At 40.5% G+C, this 23,001-nt stretch overlaps 8 non-coding genes across 8 annotated transcripts; all 8 read left to right on the top strand.

The window, feature by feature from the left end:
* Positions 1-4,048: 4,048 nt before the first annotated feature.
* Positions 4,049-4,122, top strand: TRNAN-GUU (transfer RNA asparagine (anticodon GUU)). Its single transcript has one exon. It is a non-coding gene; the product is annotated as a tRNA-Asn (tRNA).
* Positions 4,123-6,353: 2,231 nt separating this feature from the next.
* On the top strand, positions 6,354-6,427 carry TRNAN-GUU (transfer RNA asparagine (anticodon GUU)). The gene has a single exon. It is a non-coding gene; the product is annotated as a tRNA-Asn (tRNA).
* A 2,977-nt stretch (positions 6,428-9,404) lies between these two features.
* Positions 9,405-9,478, top strand: TRNAN-GUU (transfer RNA asparagine (anticodon GUU)). The gene has a single exon. It is a non-coding gene; the product is annotated as a tRNA-Asn (tRNA).
* A 2,231-nt stretch (positions 9,479-11,709) lies between these two features.
* TRNAN-GUU (transfer RNA asparagine (anticodon GUU)) lies at positions 11,710-11,783 on the top strand. The gene has a single exon. It is a non-coding gene; the product is annotated as a tRNA-Asn (tRNA).
* Positions 11,784-14,015: 2,232 nt separating this feature from the next.
* Positions 14,016-14,089, top strand: TRNAN-GUU (transfer RNA asparagine (anticodon GUU)). The gene has a single exon. It is a non-coding gene; the product is annotated as a tRNA-Asn (tRNA).
* Positions 14,090-16,320: 2,231 nt separating this feature from the next.
* Positions 16,321-16,394, top strand: TRNAN-GUU (transfer RNA asparagine (anticodon GUU)). The gene has a single exon. It is a non-coding gene; the product is annotated as a tRNA-Asn (tRNA).
* A 2,177-nt stretch (positions 16,395-18,571) lies between these two features.
* TRNAN-GUU (transfer RNA asparagine (anticodon GUU)) lies at positions 18,572-18,645 on the top strand. The gene has a single exon. It is a non-coding gene; the product is annotated as a tRNA-Asn (tRNA).
* Positions 18,646-20,876: 2,231 nt separating this feature from the next.
* Positions 20,877-20,950, top strand: TRNAN-GUU (transfer RNA asparagine (anticodon GUU)). The gene has a single exon. It is a non-coding gene; the product is annotated as a tRNA-Asn (tRNA).
* Positions 20,951-23,001: the final 2,051 nt, after the last annotated feature.

Consider the following 23,001-nt stretch of genomic DNA (forward strand, 5'->3'; position numbering starts at 1 on the left):
ATGCCCGACGAACGCCATTATCAGTTTCACACCACACCATGTCACAGTTTACTTATAGTCAAATGTGCCATTGAGTGCTTTTTTTTTTTTTTTTTTTTTTTTTTTTAAGTACAGATTCCTTTCTCCCATATTTGAAGAACATCTACGGAGTTCACAATGTGAATTATGGCCTACAAATACAGTCGGGCAATTTTCTAGCAAACCATTTCTATGTATGTAGAGAACCAGACTGGGGGAGTAAAAAAAACTTACCTAGTTTGTAGAAAAAAGTTGTAATGCAGCACAATCCCAAGCAAAAAGATTGACCTTTTATGGTTTGGTTTGAATATAGAAAATGCTGAGAGGTCGCGAATCTCCTTCTGGTCCTTTGGCACGAGTTGTACTGGGATTTAGGATTTTGACTAGTGTTTTTGATCCGAGACACGTTTGCTGTTGACAGAAAAGTTCAGTTGATATGCAATGATGAAGTTTATAAATCACAACTATTTAGCAGAGGTTGGTTTCGATCCATCGACCGCTGGGTTTCACAATGTGAATTATGGCCTACAAATACAGTCGGGCAATTTTCTAGCAAACCATTTCTATGTATGTAGAGAACCAGACTGGGGGAGTAAAAAAAACTTACCTAGTTTGTAGAAAAAAGTTGTAATGCAGCACAATCCCAAGCAAAAAGATTGACCTTTTATGGTTTGGTTTGAATATAGAAAATGCTGAGAGGTCGCGAATCTCCTTCTGGTCCTTTGGCACGAGTTGTACTGGGATTTAGGATTTTGACTAGTGTTTTTGATCCGAGACACGTTTGCTGTTGACAGAAAAGTTCAGTTGATATGCAATGATGAAGTTTATAAAACACAACTATTTAGCAGAGGTTGGTTTCGATCCATCGACCGCTGGGTTTCACAATGTGAATTATGGCCTACAAATACAGTCGAGCAATTTTCTAGTAAACCATTTCTCTGTATATAGAGAACCAAACTGGGGGAATGAAAAAAAACTTACCTAGTTTGTAGAAAAAAGTTGTAATGCAGCACAATCCCAAGCGAAAAGATTGATCTTTTATGGTTTGGTTTGAATATAGAAAATGCTGAGAGGTCGCGAATCTCCTTCTGGTCCTTTGGCACGAGTTGTACTGGGATTTAGGATTTTGACTAGTGTTTTTGATCCGAGACACGTTTGCTGTTGACAGAAAAGTTCAGTTGATATGCAATGATGAAGTTTATAAAACACAACTATTTAGCAGAGGTTGGTTTCAATCCATTGACCGCTGGGTTTCACAATGTGAATTATGGTCTACAAATACAGTCGAGCAATTTTCTAGCAAACCATTTCTCTGTATATAGAGAACCAAAATGGGGAAGTGAAAAAAAACTTAGCTAGTTTGTAGAAAAAGATGCAATGCAGCACAATTTAGCAGAGGATGGTTTCGATCCATCGACCTCTGGGTTATGGGCCCAGCACGCTTCCGCTGCGCCACTCTGCTTGTGTTAACAGATGTACAGAGTAAAATTCTAATGACTGTTTGTGTTCAGGTCGATGACATGTAAATTTTCAGCCATTACATATTTGTTGGCGACTAGAGTACTCCTGGGGTTCTGCAATTGTTTCTTTGTTTTTTTTTGCTTTCTTGTGTCATATTATTGTTGAAAATCATTAGAGGAAATGGTGTCTGACCATTGTTTAAGGTTCCGGTTAAAACTGGTGGGTGCGTCCGGCTGTTAGACGAAAGTTCGGCAGGCGTTTGTGTCTCTGTGGCGCAATCGGTTAGCGCGTTCGGCTGTTAACCGAAAGGTTGTTGGTTCGAGTCCACCCAGGGACGTTGGTTCCTTTTGCTTGGGTAGCATGCTACAGTTGAAGACGTTTTCACATTGGTGCTCAGCATCTCCATAAAGTAAAAGCACTGTTGCTGCCTAAGATTTGAATTCACAAGGCAAACTGGAGAAAAAACTTTCCGGTTGTGTTTCTGTCTACATGTCCAGAAAGAGCATAGCTGTCTGGTATTTGCCAGAAGGTTGAAAACATCTGATAGAATACACAAAACTTCCTTCGAGCCGGAATTGAACCAGCGACCTAAGGATTGCTAATTTAGATCTACAGTCCTCCGCTCTACCAGCTGAGCTATCGAAGGCTTGATTTAGCCATTGTTGAAAGTCTTCAAGGTTTGGACGTGTGTGCCACGAGCAGGTGGCAAAAACAATTCACTCGGCCAACTGAAAAAGGAATCCAAAGATTGTATTGGAGAATGCGGGCATCGATCCCGCTACCTCTCGCATGCTAAGCGAGCGCTCTACCACTTGAGCTAATCCCCCATGCCCGACGAACGCCATTATCAGTTTCACACCACACCATGTCACAGTTTACTTATAGTCAAATGTGCCATTGAGTGCTTTTTTTTTTTTTTTTTTTTTTTTTTTTAAGTACAGATTCCTTTCTCCCATATTTGAAGAACATCTACGGAGTTCACAATGTGAATTATGGCCTACAAATACAGTCGGGCAATTTTCTAGCAAACCATTTCTATGTATGTAGAGAACCAGACTGGGGGAGTAAAAAAAACTTACCTAGTTTGTAGAAAAAAGTTGTAATGCAGCACAATCCCAAGCAAAAAGATTGACCTTTTATGGTTTGGTTTGAATATAGAAAATGCTGAGAGGTCGCGAATCTCCTTCTGGTCCTTTGGCACGAGTTGTACTGGGATTTAGGATTTTGACTAGTGTTTTTGATCCGAGACACGTTTGCTGTTGACAGAAAAGTTCAGTTGATATGCAATGATGAAGTTTATAAATCACAACTATTTAGCAGAGGTTGGTTTCGATCCATCGACCGCTGGGTTTCACAATGTGAATTATGGCCTACAAATACAGTCGGGCAATTTTCTAGCAAACCATTTCTATGTATGTAGAGAACCAGACTGGGGGAGTAAAAAAAACTTACCTAGTTTGTAGAAAAAAGTTGTAATGCAGCACAATCCCAAGCGAAAAGATTGATCTTTTATGGTTTGGTTTGAATATAGAAAATGCTGAGAGGTCGAGAATCTCCTTCTGGTCCTTTGGCACGAGTTGTACTGGGATTTAGGATTTTGACTAGTGTTTTTGATCCGAGACACGTTTGCTGTTGACAGAAAAGTTCAGTTGATATGCAATGATGAAGTTTATAAATCACAACTATTTAGCAGAGGTTGGTTTCGATCCATCGACCGCTGGGTTTCACAATGTGAATTATGGCCTACAAATACAGTCGGGCAATTTTCTAGCAAACCATTTCTATGTATGTAGAGAACCAGACTGGGGGAGTAAAAAAAACTTACCTAGTTTGTAGAAAAAAGTTGTAATGCAGCACAATCCCAAGCGAAAAGATTGATCTTTTATGGTTTGGTTTGAATATAGAAAATGCTGAGAGGTCGCGAATCTCCTTCTGGTCCTTTGGCACGAGTTGTACTGGGATTTAGGATTTTGACTAGTGTTTTTGATCCGAGACACGTTTGCTGTTGACAGAAAAGTTCAGTTGATATGCAATGATGAAGTTTATAAAACACAACTATTTAGAAGAGGTTGGTTTCAATCCATTGACCGCTGGGTTTCACAATGTGAATTATGGCCTACAAATACAGTCGTGCAATTTTCTAGTAAACCATTTCTCTGTATATAGAGAACCAAACTGGGGGAATGAAAAAAAACTTACCTAGTTTGTAGAAAAAAGTTGTAATGCAGCACAATTTAGCAGAGGATGGTTTTGATCCATCGACCTCTGGGTTATGGGCCCAGCACGCTTCCGCTGCGCCACTCTGCTTGTGTTAACAGATGTAAAGAGTAAAATTCTAATGACTGTTTGTGTTCATGTCGATGACATGTAAATTTTCAGCCATTACATATTTGTTGGCGACTAGAGTACTCCTGGGGTTCTGCAATTGTTTCTTTGTTTTTTTTTGCTTTCTTGTGTCATATTATTGTTGAAAATCATTAGAGGAAATGGTGTCTGACCATTGTTTAAGGTTCCGGTTAAAACTGGTGGGTGCGTCCGGCTGTTAGACGAAAGTTCGGCAGGCGTTTGTGTCTCTGTGGCGCAATCGGTTAGCGCGTTCGGCTGTTAACCGAAAGGTTGGTGGTTCGAGTCCACCCAGGGACGTTGGTTCCTTTTGCTTGGGTAGCATGCTACAGTTGAAGACGTTTTCACATTGGTGCTCAGCATCTCCATAAAGTAAAAGCACTGTTGCTGCCTAAGATTTGAATTCACAAGGCAAACTGGAGAAAAAACTTTCCGGTTGTGTTTCTGTCTACATGTCCAGAAAGAGCATAGCTGTCTGGTATTTGCCAGAAGGTTGAAAACATCTGATAGAATACACAAAACTTCCTTCGAGCCGGAATTGAACCAGCGACCTAAGGATTGCTAATTTAGATCTACAGTCCTCCGCTCTACCAGCTGAGCTATCGAAGGCTTGATTTAGCCATTGTTGAAAGTCTTCAAGGTTTGGACGTGTGTGCCACGAGCAGGTGGCAAAAACAATTCACTCGGCCAACTGAAAAAGGAATCCAAAGATTGTATTGGAGAATGCGGGCATCGATCCCGCTACCTCTCGCATGCTAAGCGAGCGCTCTACCACTTGAGCTAATCCCCCATGCCCGACGAACGCCATTATCAGTTTCACGCCACACCATGTCACAGTTTACTTATAGTCAAATGTGCCATTGAGTGCTTTTTTTTTTTTTTTTTTTTTTTTTTTTAAGTACAGATTCCTTTCTCCCATATTTGAAGAACATCTACGGAGTTCACAATGTGAATTATGGCCTACAAATACAGTCGGGCAATTTTCTAGCAAACCATTTCTATGTATGTAGAGAACCAGACTGGGGGAGTAAAAAAAACTTACCTAGTTTGTAGAAAAAAGTTGTAATGCAGCACAATCCCAAGCAAAAAGATTGACCTTTTATGGTTTGGTTTGAATATAGAAAATGCTGAGAGGTCGCGAATCTCCTTCTGGTCCTTTGGCACGAGTTGTACTGGGATTTAGGATTTTGACTAGTGTTTTTGATCCGAGACACGTTTGCTGTTGACAGAAAAGTTCAGTTGATATGCAATGATGAAGTTTATAAATCACAACTATTTAGCAGAGGTTGGTTTCGATCCATCGACCGCTGGGTTTCACAATGTGAATTATGGCCTACAAATACAGTCGGGCAATTTTCTAGCAAACCATTTCTATGTATGTAGAGAACCAGACTGGGGGAGTAAAAAAAACTTACCTAGTTTGTAGAAAAAAGTTGTAATGCAGCACAATCCCAAGCAAAAAGATTGACCTTTTATGGTTTGGTTTGAATATAGAAAATGCTGAGAGGTCGCGAATCTCCTTCTGGTCCTTTGGCACGAGTTGTACTGGGATTTAGGATTTTGACTAGTGTTTTTGATCCGAGACACGTTTGCTGTTGACAGAAAAGTTCAGTTGATATGCAATGATGAAGTTTATAAAACACAACTATTTAGCAGAGGTTGGTTTCGATCCATCGACCGCTGGGTTTCACAATGTGAATTATGGCCTACAAATACAGTCGAGCAATTTTCTAGTAAACCATTTCTCTGTATATAGAGAACCAAACTGGGGGAATGAAAAAAAACTTACCTAGTTTGTAGAAAAAAGTTGTAATGCAGCACAATCCCAAGCGAAAAGATTGATCTTTTATGGTTTGGTTTGAATATAGAAAATGCTGAGAGGTCGCGAATCTCCTTCTGGTCCTTTGGCACGAGTTGTACTGGGATTTAGGATTTTGACTAGTGTTTTTGATCCGAGACACGTTTGCTGTTGACAGAAAAGTTCAGTTGATATGCAATGATGAAGTTTATAAAACACAACTATTTAGCAGAGGTTGGTTTCAATCCATTGACCGCTGGGTTTCACAATGTGAATTATGGTCTACAAATACAGTCGAGCAATTTTCTAGCAAACCATTTCTCTGTATATAGAGAACCAAAATGGGGAAGTGAAAAAAAACTTAGCTAGTTTGTAGAAAAAGATGCAATGCAGCACAATTTAGCAGAGGATGGTTTCAATCCATCGACCTCTGGGTTATGGGCCCAGCACGCTTCCGCTGCGCCACTCTGCTTGTGTTAACAGATGTACAGAGTAAAATTCTAATGACTGTTTGTGTTCAGGTCGATGACATGTAAATTTTCAGCCATTACATATTTGTTGGCGACTAGAGTACTCCTGGGGTTCTGCAATTGTTTCTTTGTTTTTTTTGCTTTCTTGTGTCATATTATTGTTGAAAATCATTAGAGGAAATGGTGTCTGACCATTGTTTAAGGTTCCGGTTAAAACTGGTGGGTGCGTCCGGCTGTTAGACGAAAGTTCGGCAGGCGTTTGTGTCTCTGTGGCGCAATCGGTTAGCGCGTTCGGCTGTTAACCGAAAGGTTGGTGGTTCGAGTCCACCCAGGGACGTTGGTTCCTTTTGCTTGGGTAGCATGCTACAGTTGAAGACGTTTTCACATTGGTGCTCAGCATCTCCATAAAGTAAAAGCACTGTTGCTGCCTAAGATTTGAATTCACAAGGCAAACTGGAGAAAAAACTTTCCGGTTGTGTTTCTGTCTACATGTCCAGAAAGAGCATAGCTGTCTGGTATTTGCCAGAAGGTTGAAAACATCTGATAGAATACACAAAACTTCCTTCGAGCCGGAATTGAACCAGCGACCTAAGGATTGCTAATTTAGATCTACAGTCCTCCGCTCTACCAGCTGAGCTATCGAAGGCTTGATTTAGCCATTGTTGAAAGTCTTCAAGGTTTGGACGTGTGTGCCACGAGCAGGTGGCAAAAACAATTCACTCGGCCAACTGAAAAAGGAATCCAAAGATTGTATTGGAGAATGCGGGCATCGATCCCGCTACCTCTCGCATGCTAAGCGAGCGCTCTACCACTTGAGCTAATCCCCCATGCCCGACGAACGCCATTATCAGTTTCACGCCACACCATGTCACAGTTTACTTATAGTCAAATGTGCCATTGAGTGCTTTTTTTTTTTTTTTTTTTTTTTTTTTTAAGTACAGATTCCTTTCTCCCATATTTGAAGAACATCTACGGAGTTCACAATGTGAATTATGGCCTACAAATACAGTCGGGCAATTTTCTAGCAAACCATTTCTATGTATGTAGAGAACCAGACTGGGGGAGTAAAAAAAACTTACCTAGTTTGTAGAAAAAAGTTGTAATGCAGCACAATCCCAAGCAAAAAGATTGACCTTTTATGGTTTGGTTTGAATATAGAAAATGCTGAGAGGTCGCGAATCTCCTTCTGGTCCTTTGGCACGAGTTGTACTGGGATTTAGGATTTTGACTAGTGTTTTTGATCCGAGACACGTTTGCTGTTGACAGAAAAGTTCAGTTGATATGCAATGATGAAGTTTATAAATCACAACTATTTAGCAGAGGTTGGTTTCGATCCATCGACCGCTGGGTTTCACAATGTGAATTATGGCCTACAAATACAGTCGGGCAATTTTCTAGCAAACCATTTCTATGTATGTAGAGAACCAGACTGGGGGAGTAAAAAAAACTTACCTAGTTTGTAGAAAAAAGTTGTAATGCAGCACAATCCCAAGCGAAAAGATTGATCTTTTATGGTTTGGTTTGAATATAGAAAATGCTGAGAGGTCGAGAATCTCCTTCTGGTCCTTTGGCACGAGTTGTACTGGGATTTAGGATTTTGACTAGTGTTTTTGATCCGAGACACGTTTGCTGTTGACAGAAAAGTTCAGTTGATATGCAATGATGAAGTTTATAAATCACAACTATTTAGCAGAGGTTGGTTTCGATCCATCGACCGCTGGGTTTCACAATGTGAATTATGGCCTACAAATACAGTCGGGCAATTTTCTAGCAAACCATTTCTATGTATGTAGAGAACCAGACTGGGGGAGTAAAAAAAACTTACCTAGTTTGTAGAAAAAAGTTGTAATGCAGCACAATCCCAAGCAAAAAGATTGACCTTTTATGGTTTGGTTTGAATATAGAAAATGCTGAGAGGTCGCGAATCTCCTTCTGGTCCTTTGGCACGAGTTGTACTGGGATTTAGGATTTTGACTAGTGTTTTTGATCCGAGACACGTTTGCTGTTGACAGAAAAGTTCAGTTGATATGCAATGATGAAGTTTATAAATCACAACTATTTAGCAGAGGTTGGTTTCGATCCATCGACCGCTGGGTTTCACAATGTGAATTATGGCCTACAAATACAGTCGGGCAATTTTCTAGCAAACCATTTCTATGTATGTAGAGAACCAGACTGGGGGAGTAAAAAAAACTTACCTAGTTTGTAGAAAAAAGTTGTAATGCAGCACAATCCCAAGCAAAAAGATTGACCTTTTATGGTTTGGTTTGAATATAGAAAATGCTGAGAGGTCGCGAATCTCCTTCTGGTCCTTTGGCACGAGTTGTACTGGGATTTAGGATTTTGACTAGTGTTTTTGATCCGAGACACGTTTGCTGTTGACAGAAAAGTTCAGTTGATATGCAATGATGAAGTTTATAAAACACAACTATTTAGCAGAGGTTGGTTTCGATCCATCGACCGCTGGGTTTCACAATGTGAATTATGGCCTACAAATACAGTCGAGCAATTTTCTAGTAAACCATTTCTCTGTATATAGAGAACCAAACTGGGGGAATGAAAAAAAACTTACCTAGTTTGTAGAAAAAAGTTGTAATGCAGCACAATCCCAAGCGAAAAGATTGATCTTTTATGGTTTGGTTTGAATATAGAAAATGCTGAGAGGTCGCGAATCTCCTTCTGGTCCTTTGGCACGAGTTGTACTGGGATTTAGGATTTTGACTAGTGTTTTTGATCCGAGACACGTTTGCTGTTGACAGAAAAGTTCAGTTGATATGCAATGATGAAGTTTATAAAACACAACTATTTAGCAGAGGTTGGTTTCAATCCATTGACCGCTGGGTTTCACAATGTGAATTATGGTCTACAAATACAGTCGAGCAATTTTCTAGCAAACCATTTCTCTGTATATAGAGAACCAAAATGGGGAAGTGAAAAAAAACTTAGCTAGTTTGTAGAAAAAGATGCAATGCAGCACAATTTAGCAGAGGATGGTTTCAATCCATCGACCTCTGGGTTATGGGCCCAGCACGCTTCCGCTGCGCCACTCTGCTTGTGTTAACAGATGTACAGAGTAAAATTCTAATGACTGTTTGTGTTCAGGTCGATGACATGTAAATTTTCAGCCATTACATATTTGTTGGCGACTAGAGTACTCCTGGGGTTCTGCAATTGTTTCTTTGTTTTTTTTGCTTTCTTGTGTCATATTATTGTTGAAAATCATTAGAGGAAATGGTGTCTGACCATTGTTTAAGGTTCCGGTTAAAACTGGTGGGTGCGTCCGGCTGTTAGACGAAAGTTCGGCAGGCGTTTGTGTCTCTGTGGCGCAATCGGTTAGCGCGTTCGGCTGTTAACCGAAAGGTTGGTGGTTCGAGTCCACCCAGGGACGTTGGTTCCTTTTGCTTGGGTAGCATGCTACAGTTGAAGACGTTTTCACATTGGTGCTCAGCATCTCCATAAAGTAAAAGCACTGTTGCTGCCTAAGATTTGAATTCACAAGGCAAACTGGAGAAAAAACTTTCCGGTTGTGTTTCTGTCTACATGTCCAGAAAGAGCATAGCTGTCTGGTATTTGCCAGAAGGTTGAAAACATCTGATAGAATACACAAAACTTCCTTCGAGCCGGAATTGAACCAGCGACCTAAGGATTGCTAATTTAGATCTACAGTCCTCCGCTCTACCAGCTGAGCTATCGAAGGCTTGATTTAGCCATTGTTGAAAGTCTTCAAGGTTTGGACGTGTGTGCCACGAGCAGGTGGCAAAAACAATTCACTCGGCCAACTGAAAAAGGAATCCAAAGATTGTATTGGAGAATGCGGGCATCGATCCCGCTACCTCTCGCATGCTAAGCGAGCGCTCTACCACTTGAGCTAATCCCCCATGCCCGACGAACGCCATTATCAGTTTCACGCCACACCATGTCACAGTTTACTTATAGTCAAATGTGCCATTGAGTGCTTTTTTTTTTTTTTTTTTTTTTTTTTTTAAGTACAGATTCCTTTCTCCCATATTTGAAGAACATCTACGGAGTTCACAATGTGAATTATGGCCTACAAATACAGTCGGGCAATTTTCTAGCAAACCATTTCTATGTATGTAGAGAACCAGACTGGGGGAGTAAAAAAAACTTACCTAGTTTGTAGAAAAAAGTTGTAATGCAGCACAATCCCAAGCAAAAAGATTGACCTTTTATGGTTTGGTTTGAATATAGAAAATGCTGAGAGGTCGCGAATCTCCTTCTGGTCCTTTGGCACGAGTTGTACTGGGATTTAGGATTTTGACTAGTGTTTTTGATCCGAGACACGTTTGCTGTTGACAGAAAAGTTCAGTTGATATGCAATGATGAAGTTTATAAATCACAACTATTTAGCAGAGGTTGGTTTCGATCCATCGACCGCTGGGTTTCACAATGTGAATTATGGCCTACAAATACAGTCGGGCAATTTTCTAGCAAACCATTTCTATGTATGTAGAGAACCAGACTGGGGGAGTAAAAAAAACTTACCTAGTTTGTAGAAAAAAGTTGTAATGCAGCACAATCCCAAGCAAAAAGATTGACCTTTTATGGTTTGGTTTGAATATAGAAAATGCTGAGAGGTCGCGAATCTCCTTCTGGTCCTTTGGCACGAGTTGTACTGGGATTTAGGATTTTGACTAGTGTTTTTGATCCGAGACACGTTTGCTGTTGACAGAAAAGTTCAGTTGATATGCAATGATGAAGTTTATAAAACACAACTATTTAGCAGAGGTTGGTTTCGATCCATCGACCGCTGGGTTTCACAATGTGAATTATGGCCTACAAATACAGTCGAGCAATTTTCTAGTAAACCATTTCTCTGTATATAGAGAACCAAACTGGGGGAATGAAAAAAAACTTACCTAGTTTGTAGAAAAAAGTTGTAATGCAGCACAATCCCAAGCGAAAAGATTGATCTTTTATGGTTTGGTTTGAATATAGAAAATGCTGAGAGGTCGCGAATCTCCTTCTGGTCCTTTGGCACGAGTTGTACTGGGATTTAGGATTTTGACTAGTGTTTTTGATCCGAGACACGTTTGCTGTTGACAGAAAAGTTCAGTTGATATGCAATGATGAAGTTTATAAAACACAACTATTTAGCAGAGGTTGGTTTCAATCCATTGACCGCTGGGTTTCACAATGTGAATTATGGTCTACAAATACAGTCGAGCAATTTTCTAGCAAACCATTTCTCTGTATATAGAGAACCAAAATGGGGAAGTGAAAAAAAACTTAGCTAGTTTGTAGAAAAAGATGCAATGCAGCACAATTTAGCAGAGGATGGTTTCAATCCATCGACCTCTGGGTTATGGGCCCAGCACGCTTCCGCTGCGCCACTCTGCTTGTGTTAACAGATGTACAGAGTAAAATTCTAATGACTGTTTGTGTTCAGGTCGATGACATGTAAATTTTCAGCCATTACATATTTGTTGGCGACTAGAGTACTCCTGGGGTTCTGCAATTGTTTCTTTGTTTTTTTTGCTTTCTTGTGTCATATTATTGTTGAAAATCATTAGAGGAAATGGTGTCTGACCATTGTTTAAGGTTCCGGTTAAAACTGGTGGGTGCGTCCGGCTGTTAGACGAAAGTTCGGCAGGCGTTTGTGTCTCTGTGGCGCAATCGGTTAGCGCGTTCGGCTGTTAACCGAAAGGTTGGTGGTTCGAGTCCACCCAGGGACGTTGGTTCCTTTTGCTTGGGTAGCATGCTACAGTTGAAGACGTTTTCACATTGGTGCTCAGCATCTCCATAAAGTAAAAGCACTGTTGCTGCCTAAGATTTGAATTCACAAGGCAAACTGGAGAAAAAACTTTCCGGTTGTGTTTCTGTCTACATGTCCAGAAAGAGCATAGCTGTCTGGTATTTGCCAGAAGGTTGAAAACATCTGATAGAATACACAAAACTTCCTTCGAGCCGGAATTGAACCAGCGACCTAAGGATTGCTAATTTAGATCTACAGTCCTCCGCTCTACCAGCTGAGCTATCGAAGGCTTGATTTAGCCATTGTTGAAAGTCTTCAAGGTTTGGACGTGTGTGCCACGAGCAGGTGGCAAAAACAATTCACTCGGCCAACTGAAAAAGGAATCCAAAGATTGTATTCGAGAATGCGGGCATCGATCCCGCTACCTCTCGCATGCTAAGCGAGCGCTCTACCACTTGAGCTAATCCCCCATGCCCGACGAACGCCATTATCAGTTTCACGCCACACCATGTCACAGTTTACTTATAGTCAAATGTGCCATTGAGTGCTTTTTTTTTTTTTTTTTTTTTTTTTTTTAAGTACAGATTCCTTTCTCCCATATTTGAAGAACATCTACGGAGTTCACAATGTGAATTATGGCCTACAAATACAGTCGGGCAATTTTCTAGCAAACCATTTCTATGTATGTAGAGAACCAGACTGGGGGAGTAAAAAAAACTTACCTAGTTTGTAGAAAAAAGTTGTAATGCAGCACAATCCCAAGCAAAAAGATTGACCTTTTATGGTTTGGTTTGAATATAGAAAATGCTGAGAGGTCGCGAATCTCCTTCTGGTCCTTTGGCACGAGTTGTACTGGGATTTAGGATTTTGACTAGTGTTTTTGATCCGAGACACGTTTGCTGTTGACAGAAAAGTTCAGTTGATATGCAATGATGAAGTTTATAAATCACAACTATTTAGCAGAGGTTGGTTTCGATCCATCGACCGCTGGGTTTCACAATGTGAATTATGGCCTACAAATACAGTCGGGCAATTTTCTAGCAAACCATTTCTATGTATGTAGAGAACCAGACTGGGGGAGTAAAAAAAACTTACCTAGTTTGTAGAAAAAAGTTGTAATGCAGCACAATCCCAAGCGAAAAGATTGATCTTTTATGGTTTGGTTTGAATATAGAAAATGCTGAGAGGTCGAGAATCTCCTTCTGGTCCTTTGGCACGAGTTGTACTGGGATTTAGGATTTTGACTAGTGTTTTTGATCCGAGACACGTTTGCTGTTGACAGAAAAGTTCAGTTGATATGCAATGATGAAGTTTATAAATCACAACTATTTAGCAGAGGTTGGTTTCGATCCATCGACCGCTGGGTTTCACAATGTGAATTATGGCCTACAAATACAGTCGGGCAATTTTCTAGCAAACCATTTCTATGTATGTAGAGAACCAGACTGGGGGAGTAAAAAAAACTTACCTAGTTTGTAGAAAAAAGTTGTAATGCAGCACAATCCCAAGCGAAAAGATTGATCTTTTATGGTTTGGTTTGAATATAGAAAATGCTGAGAGGTCGCGAATCTCCTTCTGGTCCTTTGGCACGAGTTGTACTGGGATTTAGGATTTTGACTAGTGTTTTTGATCCGAGACACGTTTGCTGTTGACAGAAAAGTTCAGTTGATATGCAATGATGAAGTTTATAAAACACAACTATTTAGAAGAGGTTGGTTTCAATCCATTGACCGCTGGGTTTCACAATGTGAATTATGGCCTACAAATACAGTCGTGCAATTTTCTAGTAAACCATTTCTCTGTATATAGAGAACCAAACTGGGGGAATGAAAAAAAACTTACCTAGTTTGTAGAAAAAAGTTGTAATGCAGCACAATTTAGCAGAGGATGGTTTTGATCCATCGACCTCTGGGTTATGGGCCCAGCACGCTTCCGCTGCGCCACTCTGCTTGTGTTAACAGATGTAAAGAGTAAAATTCTAATGACTGTTTGTGTTCATGTCGATGACATGTAAATTTTCAGCCATTACATATTTGTTGGCGACTAGAGTACTCCTGGGGTTCTGCAATTGTTTCTTTGTTTTTTTTTGCTTTCTTGTGTCATATTATTGTTGAAAATCATTAGAGGAAATGGTGTCTGACCATTGTTTAAGGTTCCGGTTAAAACTGGTGGGTGCGTCCGGCTGTTAGACGAAAGTTCGGCAGGCGTTTGTGTCTCTGTGGCGCAATCGGTTAGCGCGTTCGGCTGTTAACCGAAAGGTTGGTGGTTCGAGTCCACCCAGGGACGTTGGTTCCTTTTGCTTGGGTAGCATGCTACAGTTGAAGACGTTTTCACATTGGTGCTCAGCATCTCCATAAAGTAAAAGCACTGTTGCTGCCTAAGATTTGAATTCACAAGGCAAACTGGAGAAAAAACTTTCCGGTTGTGTTTCTGTCTACATGTCCAGAAAGAGCATAGCTGTCTGGTATTTGCCAGAAGGTTGAAAACATCTGATAGAATACACAAAACTTCCTTCGAGCCGGAATTGAACCAGCGACCTAAGGATTGCTAATTTAGATCTACAGTCCTCCGCTCTACCAGCTGAGCTATCGAAGGCTTGATTTAGCCATTGTTGAAAGTCTTCAAGGTTTGGACGTGTGTGCCACGAGCAGGTGGCAAAAACAATTCACTCGGCCAACTGAAAAAGGAATCCAAAGATTGTATTGGAGAATGCGGGCATCGATCCCGCTACCTCTCGCATGCTAAGCGAGCGCTCTACCACTTGAGCTAATCCCCCATGCCCGACGAACGCCATTATCAGTTTCACGCCACACCATGTCACAGTTTACTTATAGTCAAATGTGCCATTGAGTGCTTTTTTTTTTTTTTTTTTTTTTTTTTTTAAGTACAGATTCCTTTCTCCCATATTTGAAGAACATCTACGGAGTTCACAATGTGAATTATGGCCTACAAATACAGTCGGGCAATTTTCTAGCAAACCATTTCTATGTATGTAGAGAACCAGACTGGGGGAGTAAAAAAAACTTACCTAGTTTGTAGAAAAAAGTTGTAATGCAGCACAATCCCAAGCAAAAAGATTGACCTTTTATGGTTTGGTTTGAATATAGAAAATGCTGAGAGGTCGCGAATCTCCTTCTGGTCCTTTGGCACGAGTTGTACTGGGATTTAGGATTTTGACTAGTGTTTTTGATCCGAGACACGTTTGCTGTTGACAGAAAAGTTCAGTTGATATGCAATGATGAAGTTTATAAATCACAACTATTTAGCAGAGGTTGGTTTCGATCCATCGACCGCTGGGTTTCACAATGTGAATTATGGCCTACAAATACAGTCGGGCAATTTTCTAGCAAACCATTTCTATGTATGTAGAGAACCAGACTGGGGGAGTAAAAAAAACTTACCTAGTTTGTAGAAAAAAGTTGTAATGCAGCACAATCCCAAGCAAAAAGATTGACCTTTTATGGTTTGGTTTGAATATAGAAAATGCTGAGAGGTCGCGAATCTCCTTCTGGTCCTTTGGCACGAGTTGTACTGGGATTTAGGATTTTGACTAGTGTTTTTGATCCGAGACACGTTTGCTGTTGACAGAAAAGTTCAGTTGATATGCAATGATGAAGTTTATAAAACACAACTATTTAGCAGAGGTTGGTTTCGATCCATCGACCGCTGGGTTTCACAATGTGAATTATGGCCTACAAATACAGTCGAGCAATTTTCTAGTAAACCATTTCTCTGTATATAGAGAACCAAACTGGGGGAATGAAAAAAAACTTACCTAGTTTGTAGAAAAAAGTTGTAATGCAGCACAATCCCAAGCGAAAAGATTGATCTTTTATGGTTTGGTTTGAATATAGAAAATGCTGAGAGGTCGCGAATCTCCTTCTGGTCCTTTGGCACGAGTTGTACTGGGATTTAGGATTTTGACTAGTGTTTTTGATCCGAGACACGTTTGCTGTTGACAGAAAAGTTCAGTTGATATGCAATGATGAAGTTTATAAAACACAACTATTTAGCAGAGGTTGGTTTCAATCCATTGACCGCTGGGTTTCACAATGTGAATTATGGTCTACAAATACAGTCGAGCAATTTTCTAGCAAACCATTTCTCTGTATATAGAGAACCAAAATGGGGAAGTGAAAAAAAACTTAGCTAGTTTGTAGAAAAAGATGCAATGCAGCACAATTTAGCAGAGGATGGTTTCAATCCATCGACCTCTGGGTTATGGGCCCAGCACGCTTCCGCTGCGCCACTCTGCTTGTGTTAACAGATGTACAGAGTAAAATTCTAATGACTGTTTGTGTTCAGGTCGATGACATGTAAATTTTCAGCCATTACATATTTGTTGGCGACTAGAGTACTCCTGGGGTTCTGCAATTGTTTCTTTGTTTTTTTTGCTTTCTTGTGTCATATTATTGTTGAAAATCATTAGAGGAAATGGTGTCTGACCATTGTTTAAGGTTCCGGTTAAAACTGGTGGGTGCGTCCGGCTGTTAGACGAAAGTTCGGCAGGCGTTTGTGTCTCTGTGGCGCAATCGGTTAGCGCGTTCGGCTGTTAACCGAAAGGTTGGTGGTTCGAGTCCACCCAGGGACGTTGGTTCCTTTTGCTTGGGTAGCATGCTACAGTTGAAGACGTTTTCACATTGGTGCTCAGCATCTCCATAAAGTAAAAGCACTGTTGCTGCCTAAGATTTGAATTCACAAGGCAAACTGGAGAAAAAACTTTCCGGTTGTGTTTCTGTCTACATGTCCAGAAAGAGCATAGCTGTCTGGTATTTGCCAGAAGGTTGAAAACATCTGATAGAATACACAAAACTTCCTTCGAGCCGGAATTGAACCAGCGACCTAAGGATTGCTAATTTAGATCTACAGTCCTCCGCTCTACCAGCTGAGCTATCGAAGGCTTGATTTAGCCATTGTTGAAAGTCTTCAAGGTTTGGACGTGTGTGCCACGAGCAGGTGGCAAAAACAATTCACTCGGCCAACTGAAAAGATTGTATTGGAGAATGCGGGCATCGATCCCGCTACCTCTCGCATGCTAAGCGAGCGCTCTACCACTTGAGCTAATCCCCCCAGTTTACTTATAGTCAAATGTGCCATTGAGTGCTTTTTTTTTTTTTTTTTTTTTTTTTTTTAAGTACAGATTCCTTTCTCCCATATTTGAAGAACATCTACGGAGTTCACAATGTGAATTATGGCCTACAAATACAGTCGGGCAATTTTCTAGCAAACCATTTCTATGTATGTAGAGAACCAGACTGGGGGAGTAAAAAAAACTTACCTAGTTTGTAGAAAAAAGTTGTAATGCAGCACAATCCCAAGCAAAAAGATTGACCTTTTATGGTTTGGTTTGAATATAGAAAATGCTGAGAGGTCGCGAATCTCCTTCTGGTCCTTTGGCACGAGTTGTACTGGGATTTAGGATTTTGACTAGTGTTTTTGATCCGAGACACGTTTGCTGTTGACAGAAAAGTTCAGTTGATATGCAATGATGAAGTTTATAAATCACAACTATTTAGCAGAGGTTGGTTTCGATCCATCGACCGCTGGGTTTCACAATGTGAATTATGGCCTACAAATACAGTCGGGCAATTTTCTAGCAAACCATTTCTATGTATGTAGAGAACCAGACTGGGGGAGTAAAAAAAACTTACCTAGTTTGTAGAAAAAAGTTGTAATGCAGCACAATCCCAAGCGAAAAGATTGATCTTTTATGGTTTGGTTTGAATATAGAAAATGCTGAGAGGTCGAGAATCTCCTTCTGGTCCTTTGGCACGAGTTGTACTGGGATTTAGGATTTTGACTAGTGTTTTTGATCCGAGACACGTTTGCTGTTGACAGAAAAGTTCAGTTGATATGCAATGATGAAGTTTATAAATCACAACTATTTAGCAGAGGTTGGTTTCGATCCATCGACCGCTGGGTTTCACAATGTGAATTATGGCCTACAAATACAGTCGGGCAATTTTCTAGCAAACCATTTCTATGTATGTAGAGAACCAGACTGGGGGAGTAAAAAAAACTTACCTAGTTTGTAGAAAAAAGTTGTAATGCAGCACAATCCCAAGCGAAAAGATTGATCTTTTATGGTTTGGTTTGAATATAGAAAATGCTGAGAGGTCGCGAATCTCCTTCTGGTCCTTTGGCACGAGTTGTACTGGGATTTAGGATTTTGACTAGTGTTTTTGATCCGAGACACGTTTGCTGTTGACAGAAAAGTTCAGTTGATATGCAATGATGAAGTTTATAAAACACAACTATTTAGAAGAGGTTGGTTTCAATCCATTGACCGCTGGGTTTCACAATGTGAATTATGGCCTACAAATACAGTCGTGCAATTTTCTAGTAAACCATTTCTCTGTATATAGAGAACCAAACTGGGGGAATGAAAAAAAACTTACCTAGTTTGTAGAAAAAAGTTGTAATGCAGCACAATTTAGCAGAGGATGGTTTTGATCCATCGACCTCTGGGTTATGGGCCCAGCACGCTTCCGCTGCGCCACTCTGCTTGTGTTAACAGATGTAAAGAGTAAAATTCTAATGACTGTTTGTGTTCATGTCGATGACATGTAAATTTTCAGCCATTACATATTTGTTGGCGACTAGAGTACTCCTGGGGTTCTGCAATTGTTTCTTTGTTTTTTTTTGCTTTCTTGTGTCATATTATTGTTGAAAATCATTAGAGGAAATGGTGTCTGACCATTGTTTAAGGTTCCGGTTAAAACTGGTGGGTGCGTCCGGCTGTTAGACGAAAGTTCGGCAGGCGTTTGTGTCTCTGTGGCGCAATCGGTTAGCGCGTTCGGCTGTTAACCGAAAGGTTGGTGGTTCGAGTCCACCCAGGGACGTTGGTTCCTTTTGCTTGGGTAGCATGCTACAGTTGAAGACGTTTTCACATTGGTGCTCAGCATCTCCATAAAGTAAAAGCACTGTTGCTGCCTAAGATTTGAATTCACAAGGCAAACTGGAGAAAAAACTTTCCGGTTGTGTTTCTGTCTACATGTCCAGAAAGAGCATAGCTGTCTGGTATTTGCCAGAAGGTTGAAAACATCTGATAGAATACACAAAACTTCCTTCGAGCCGGAATTGAACCAGCGACCTAAGGATTGCTAATTTAGATCTACAGTCCTCCGCTCTACCAGCTGAGCTATCGAAGGCTTGATTTAGCCATTGTTGAAAGTCTTCAAGGTTTGGACGTGTGTGCCACGAGCAGGTGGCAAAAACAATTCACTCGGCCAACTGAAAAAGGAATCCAAAGATTGTATTGGAGAATGCGGGCATCGATCCCGCTACCTCTCGCATGCTAAGCGAGCGCTCTACCACTTGAGCTAATCCCCCATGCCCGACGAACGCCATTATCAGTTTCACGCCACACCATGTCACAGTTTACTTATAGTCAAATGTGCCATTGAGTGCTTTTTTTTTTTTTTTTTTTTTTTTTTTTAAGTACAGATTCCTTTCTCCCATATTTGAAGAACATCTACGGAGTTCACAATGTGAATTATGGCCTACAAATACAGTCGGGCAATTTTCTAGCAAACCATTTCTATGTATGTAGAGAACCAGACTGGGGGAGTAAAAAAAACTTACCTAGTTTGTAGAAAAAAGTTGTAATGCAGCACAATCCCAAGCAAAAAGATTGACCTTTTATGGTTTGGTTTGAATATAGAAAATGCTGAGAGGTCGCGAATCTCCTTCTGGTCCTTTGGCACGAGTTGTACTGGGATTTAGGATTTTGACTAGTGTTTTTGATCCGAGACACGTTTGCTGTTGACAGAAAAGTTCAGTTGATATGCAATGATGAAGTTTATAAATCACAACTATTTAGCAGAGGTTGGTTTCGATCCATCGACCGCTGGGTTTCACAATGTGAATTATGGCCTACAAATACAGTCGGGCAATTTTCTAGCAAACCATTTCTATGTATGTAGAGAACCAGACTGGGGGAGTAAAAAAAACTTACCTAGTTTGTAGAAAAAAGTTGTAATGCAGCACAATCCCAAGCAAAAAGATTGACCTTTTATGGTTTGGTTTGAATATAGAAAATGCTGAGAGGTCGCGAATCTCCTTCTGGTCCTTTGGCACGAGTTGTACTGGGATTTAGGATTTTGACTAGTGTTTTTGATCCGAGACACGTTTGCTGTTGACAGAAAAGTTCAGTTGATATGCAATGATGAAGTTTATAAAACACAACTATTTAGCAGAGGTTGGTTTCGATCCATCGACCGCTGGGTTTCACAATGTGAATTATGGCCTACAAATACAGTCGAGCAATTTTCTAGTAAACCATTTCTCTGTATATAGAGAACCAAACTGGGGGAATGAAAAAAAACTTACCTAGTTTGTAGAAAAAAGTTGTAATGCAGCACAATCCCAAGCGAAAAGATTGATCTTTTATGGTTTGGTTTGAATATAGAAAATGCTGAGAGGTCGCGAATCTCCTTCTGGTCCTTTGGCACGAGTTGTACTGGGATTTAGGATTTTGACTAGTGTTTTTGATCCGAGACACGTTTGCTGTTGACAGAAAAGTTCAGTTGATATGCAATGATGAAGTTTATAAAACACAACTATTTAGCAGAGGTTGGTTTCAATCCATTGACCGCTGGGTTTCACAATGTGAATTATGGTCTACAAATACAGTCGAGCAATTTTCTAGCAAACCATTTCTCTGTATATAGAGAACCAAAATGGGGAAGTGAAAAAAAACTTAGCTAGTTTGTAGAAAAAGATGCAATGCAGCACAATTTAGCAGAGGATGGTTTCAATCCATCGACCTCTGGGTTATGGGCCCAGCACGCTTCCGCTGCGCCACTCTGCTTGTGTTAACAGATGTACAGAGTAAAATTCTAATGACTGTTTGTGTTCAGGTCGATGACATGTAAATTTTCAGCCATTACATATTTGTTGGCGACTAGAGTAATCCTGGGGTTCTGCAATTGTTTCTTTGTTTTTTTTGCTTTCTTGTGTCATATTATTGTTGAAAATCATTAGAGGAAATGGTGTCTGACCATTGTTTAAGGTTCCGGTTAAAACTGGTGGGTGCGTCCGGCTGTTAGACGAAAGTTCGGCAGGCGTTTGTGTCTCTGTGGCGCAATCGGTTAGCGCGTTCGGCTGTTAACCGAAAGGTTGGTGGTTCGAGTCCACCCAGGGACGTTGGTTCCTTTTGCTTGGGTAGCATGCTACAGTTGAAGACGTTTTCACATTGGTGCTCAGCATCTCCATAAAGTAAAAGCACTGTTGCTGCCTAAGATTTGAATTCACAAGGCAAACTGGAGAAAAAACTTTCCGGTTGTGTTTCTGTCTACATGTCCAGAAAGAGCATAGCTGTCTGGTATTTGCCAGAAGGTTGAAAACATCTGATAGAATACACAAAACTTCCTTCGAGCCGGAATTGAACCAGCGACCTAAGGATTGCTAATTTAGATCTACAGTCCTCCGCTCTACCAGCTGAGCTATCGAAGGCTTGATTTAGCCATTGTTGAAAGTCTTCAAGGTTTGGACGTGTGTGCCACGAGCAGGTGGCAAAAACAATTCACTCGGCCAACTGAAAAAGGAATCCAAAGATTGTATTGGAGAATGCGGGCATCGATCCCGCTACCTCTCGCATGCTAAGCGAGCGCTCTACCACTTGAGCTAATCCCCCATGCCCGACGAACGCCATTATCAGTTTCACGCCACACCATGTCACAGTTTACTTATAGTCAAATGTGCCATTGAGTGCTTTTTTTTTTTTTTTTTTTTTTTTTTTTAAGTACAGATTCCTTTCTCCCATATTTGAAGAACATCTACGGAGTTCACAATGTGAATTATGGCCTACAAATACAGTCGGGCAATTTTCTAGCAAACCATTTCTATGTATGTAGAGAACCAGACTGGGGGAGTAAAAAAAACTTACCTAGTTTGTAGAAAAAAGTTGTAATGCAGCACAATCCCAAGCAAAAAGATTGACCTTTTATGGTTTGGTTTGAATATAGAAAATGCTGAGAGGTCGCGAATCTCCTTCTGGTCCTTTGGCACGAGTTGTACTGGGATTTAGGATTTTGACTAGTGTTTTTGATCCGAGACACGTTTGCTGTTGACAGAAAAGTTCAGTTGATATGCAATGATGAAGTTTATAAATCACAACTATTTAGCAGAGGTTGGTTTCGATCCATCGACCGCTGGGTTTCACAATGTGAATTATGGCCTACAAATACAGTCGGGCAATTTTCTAGCAAACCATTTCTATGTATGTAGAGAACCAGACTGGGGGAGTAAAAAAAACTTACCTAGTTTGTAGAAAAAAGTTGTAATGCAGCACAATCCCAAGCAAAAAGATTGACCTTTTATGGTTTGGTTTGAATATAGAAAATGCTGAGAGGTCGCGAATCTCCTTCTGGTCCTTTGGCACGAGTTGTACTGGGATTTAGGATTTTGACTAGTGTTTTTGATCCGAGACACGTTTGCTGTTGACAGAAAAGTTCAGTTGATATGCAATGATGAAGTTTATAAATCACAACTATTTAGCAGAGGTTGGTTTCGATCCATCGACCGCTGGGTTTCACAATGTGAATTATGGCCTACAAATACAGTCGGGCAATTTTCTAGCAAACCATTTCTATGTATGTAGAGAACCAAACTGGGGGAATGAAAAAAAACTTACCTAGTTTGTAGAAAAAAGTTGTAATGCAGCACAATCCCAAGCGAAAAGATTGATCTTTTATGGTTTGGTTTGAATATAGAAAATGCTGAGAGGTCGCGAATCTCCTTCTGGTCCTTTGGCACGAGTTGTACTGGGATTTAGGATTTTGACTAGTGTTTTTGATCCGAGACACGTTTGCTGTTGACAGAAAAGTTCAGTTGATATGCAATGATGAAGTTTATAAAACACAACTATTTAGCAGAGGTTGGTTTCAATCCATTGACCGCTGGGTTTCACAATGTGAATTATGGTCTACAAATACAGTCGAGCAATTTTCTAGCAAACCATTTCTCTGTATATAGAGAACCAAAATGGGGAAGTGAAAAAAAACTTAGCTAGTTTGTAGAAAAAGATGCAATGCAGCACAATTTAGCAGAGGATGGTTTCAATCCATCGACCTCTGGGTTATGGGCCCAGCACGCTTCCGCTGCGCCACTCTGCTTGTGTTAACAGATGTACAGAGTAAAATTCTAATGACTGTTTGTGTTCAGGTCGATGACATGTAAATTTTCAGCCATTACAT

The sequence above is a fragment of the Dendrobates tinctorius genome, unplaced genomic scaffold, assembly GCF_039654945.1.
Source record: "Dendrobates tinctorius isolate UK_male_01 unplaced genomic scaffold, ASM3965494v1 ptg000251l, whole genome shotgun sequence".
Lineage (NCBI taxonomy): Eukaryota > Metazoa > Chordata > Amphibia > Anura > Dendrobatidae > Dendrobates > Dendrobates tinctorius.